The sequence below is a fragment of the Adiantum capillus-veneris genome, chromosome 5, assembly GCF_014529385.1.
Source record: "Adiantum capillus-veneris isolate H3 chromosome 5, ASM1452938v2, whole genome shotgun sequence".
NCBI lineage: Eukaryota > Viridiplantae > Streptophyta > Polypodiopsida > Polypodiales > Pteridaceae > Adiantum > Adiantum capillus-veneris.
Window position 1 is genome coordinate 121,251,363 of NC_140935.1, and position 4,301 is coordinate 121,255,663.

At 45.0% G+C, this 4,301-nt stretch overlaps 1 pseudogene; it reads right to left on the reverse strand.

The window, feature by feature from the left end:
- Window positions 1-260: 260 nt before the first annotated feature.
- On the reverse strand, window positions 261-4,081 carry LOC147458009 (PLASMODESMATA CALLOSE-BINDING PROTEIN 5-like; annotated as a pseudogene).
- Between the last annotated feature and the right edge of the window lie 220 nt (window positions 4,082-4,301).

Here is a 4,301-nt window from a genome sequence, read left to right on the forward strand (position 1 = left end):
TCTTTCATTGCTTAATGCTTTGCAAGGACAATACTAACCACACTTGGATGCTCTGTAATCTGAAATATACAGATGTATACTATAAAAATGTAAGATAAGAAAGAGCCTTCCCCGAGCGAGAGAGAGAGAGAGAGAGAGGGGGGGGGGGACTCAGCGACATGTGATTCAATATTGCTACACCGCGGAAAATGATCAAGAGGAGGGATGAAAACCGCAACTCGCTTAATCTCATGCATGGGAAGATCGCCTGGTGCACTAGATTAAGGAAGGCTGGGATAGCGGCAGCCAGGGGACGTACCTGCAGTAAATCAAGCACAAACAAGTTAATAACAAGTTAACAAGTTAATCATGAGGAAGTCCGTAAACGCGGATCGACGTCGCAAGCAAGCAAGCAAGGAGAAGAAGAGCTAGGGGCAAGTAGAATAATTAACGCACTGGGGTCGAGGGTTACGAGGGTGGCTTGTCCGCTGAAGTCGCAGGGCACGTCGCGGCCCCGGGAGTTGCGTCGCTGCCAGGAGGAGTCGATGACGTAGGAGGCGTGGGCGAAGGGCGTGTTCGCCTCCCTCCACGATGGGCCCGCAGTCGTGCACGATGTTCTGCGATGCAGCCGCCCCTTCCTGGCACAGCTCCTGCACTACAATCTCGTTCAGCGTCTCGTCTGTCTCGCCTTCGCGCGCCACACACCATCTCTCTGCATAACATCAATATTATCATCATCACTACCCACGTCAACAATCTCTACTTTACAACTTTACTTCCAAACTCCTATATTCGGTTATGCGTTATACGTGCTGCAGCGCCGGAGCCGCCCATATTCAACACTAGTACAACGGCGCCGCCTTCGGCGGAGGCATTGCCTTCAACAGGGCTATGCGGACTCTCTCTCTCTCTCTCTCCTCCTCCTCTTCCTTCTTTGTCTCTCCCTCCATCTCGCTATCTCTTGCCTCAAAATGTCTTCTCTCTCTAAAGTACACTATGTCACTTACCCATTGTGTGTGTGTGTGTGTGTGTGAAGGTTTCAGATTAATTACGCTAATATTTTTAGAACTTTATAGGTTCTCTCGCCTTCATATCTTAAAATTTAGAGGTAAAGTTCAAAAAATTGGAGGTGAGATAACACTAAACCTAGGTTTTTTTTGGAGCCTCAAAATGTCTTCTCTCTCTAAAGTACACTATGTCACTTACCCATTGTGTGTGTGTGTGTGTGAAGGTTTCAGATTAATTACGCTAATATTTTTAGAACTTTATAGGTTCTCTCGCCTTCATATCTTAAAATTTAGAGGTAAAGTTCAAAAATTGGAGGTGAGATAACACTAAACCTAGGTTTTTTTTGGAGCATTGCCTGATTGCCCTTCGTCACCCCCGTCATCTATCTGTAACCATCGCCGACCGTCTTTGGTCCACTTTGGCTGTTGCATAGGGCCCCATTGACTCGATACACTTGCCTGCAACTTCTACCCCCAATGCAAGTCTACATGGTAGTCTGCCTCCATGTTGTTGTCCTCTCTTGTGCACCCTATAGGCCATCACCACCAACCCCCATCAACACCTTCTGTGCCACCCGATATTAGCACCTTGGCCACTATCTCCCCTCGCAAGTTTCATACACAACGCTTCCCACGACTTGCTTATTTGCCGTAGCCAACCTTTGCTTCACCGCAGTCACCTTCCACTCCCATGCCAATCCTCTAGCCACATAGAGCTAAGCGCCTACCACGGCTTCCATTGCATTGGGCTCACCTGCTCTACATCCGCCCTCTCCGACCCTGCTCATTTCCCATCGTCCTCATGCAACCAACCAGTGCTACACATCAGCCTCGTCTTGCATGTGGTACACACGCGCCACCACCGCTATCGCCCTCTTATAGCACCTGTCGCCTACACTTCCCTAGCCCTTGCAACAATACCCTGATCTGTCACATTGGCCCACCTTGTACCCCTTGATCTTTTTGTGATAAATCGGCTAAATTTGAAGGTTTCATACTATATTAGAATACTTTTTCCTAAGTTTTGTAGGTTTTCTCACCGTCATATTTAAAATTTAGAGGTAAATTTCAAAATTTGTAGGTAGGATAACATCAAATGTAGCTTTTTCTGGAGCATTGCTTGGCTGCTACACATCAACCTGGTTTGCATGTGTCACGCACTTGACACCACTGCTATCACCCTTTTGTATCATCGTTCGCCTTTCCACCGACACTGCCTCGGCCCCTACAACAACACCACATTGGCCCACCTTGTAGCCCTTGATCTTGTTGTAATGAATTGGCTAAATTTGAAGGTTTCAGAATAAATTTTAATACTTTTTTTGTAAATTTTGCAGGTTTTCTCACCTTTATATTTACAATTTAGAGGTAAATTCTGAAATTTATAGGTGGGATAACACTCAATCTAGGTTATTCTGGAGCACTGCTTGGGTGCACTTCGTCGTCCGCCTTCTGCCTTCAACCATCGTCGACCGCCTCTGATCCACTTTGGTTGTTGCATAGGGCCTCATTGACTTGATACATATGCATGCGGCTTCTATCCCCAATGCAAGTCTACATGGTAGTCTACCTCCACGTTGTTTCCACACACCATCTCTCTGCATAACATCAATATTATCATCATCACTACGCACGTCAACAATCTCTACGATACCTACTTTACAACTTTACTTGCCAAACTCCTATATTCGGTTATGCGTTATACCTGCTGCAGCGCCGGAGCCGCCCATATTCAACATTACTAGCACAGCCAGAATCTTTCACATTTATTGCACCGCCGGAACTTCCCATATTCAACATTACTAGCACAACCAAAATTAATACTCCTCAAAGTGAGGACATATAAAAGATTAACTCTATTCGCCCCTCACGACGCACAATATGAAGAGATGCCCCCTTCCCCCAAAACCCCCCCACAACACCCCCAACACCAAAAATTGGTAGTGAACTAGTGGTGTTGCGTTGGTAGGCTTATTCTTGCCTAGCATGATTGCATATCATGCGTCGAAGATGTGAGAGCGGCTTCCATGGAGCCCAGGTGTGTTTCCAAGGTCTCCTTGCATTCCACTAGTTTCACTAAAGGTGGGCAACATTAATGGGCCATGACTTTTATCGGCCCTAGGCTCATCTCTCGTCTTTTTTGCATAATCCATCCTCCCTCCACAATTGGATTCCCATTTGATCCTCTACTCTCGTTTTTCGAGCCCAATGAGTAGAAAGGAAGAAAACGTCATTGGGCTTGAAAGACAAAGCAAAACGTCAACAGGATGACGTGTAGACCGCAATGGACACAAAAAGGGCCAACCCATTGCTAGGGATTGAGGGAGAAAATAATCTGGCAAGACCCCTTGCAGCATGGCTATTAGCAATGAGCTACCCAAGTATGGGAGGGGGCAATAAAGATACGACGAAACAAGGAGGGAAAGAATCTCACAACCTAGTTAGCTTGAGATAGGGAATGTAAAATCCATGGAGAGTACAAAACCGACCATTATGGAGCAAGGGGGCTCAAAATGCACAAATTAGCAAGCCACGAATCAGTGGGACCGCCAATGGAAACTTGCCCGCCCAAGAGAGGGGGCACCAAAAGACCAAACCAAGCAATGGGGAGTTGGCTACTCAGGCCAAGGAGAGAGAGGCTCACTTGCTCACACAAAGGGGTAAGCTTGTAAAAAAAATTAGAGAAGCAGGGAGCTTGAGCTTTTGCAAGCACACACACAACCAATAGATAACTCAATGGAGATGGAATGGAAAAGCTACTTCTTCTTATTTATTACTCAAAATGATATTGAGCTATGTACAACCTAAGTGGAAAACACAACATAATAAGAGACTATGTAGAATGATCAATGTAAAACCGCCACATTGAGTAAGATTACAAGATAATGTCGTATCACCCTCAAATTAAGCTCCTTAATTTTTCAATATATGAGTGATACTAACTTACACTCAAGTCTTTATTAGGATCACAATGATGTGACAACGCATGACATGTTAAACTAGGAGATCAAGAGTCTTCACCTCCAAAAGGTATTTTTTCTATGAGATCAATTTACAATCGATATTTTTGCTTGATATGTGTATTGTGTGGGCATTACTAGTTCTTGCCTCATAAGAGAGCACAAGTATGGTAATATGGCATAATATCCACATAAAATGCCAAGTTGTAGATAGTCCAAGATTACACAAAACTACCAAAAGAGGGTACACCTTATCTTGCACATGCCCACTACCACTGGTGATAGTCCTAATTGTGTGTGCTACCTTGTGCTAGTAATTAAAGATAGGTGGGAAGTCATCCAAGCAAACCATGTG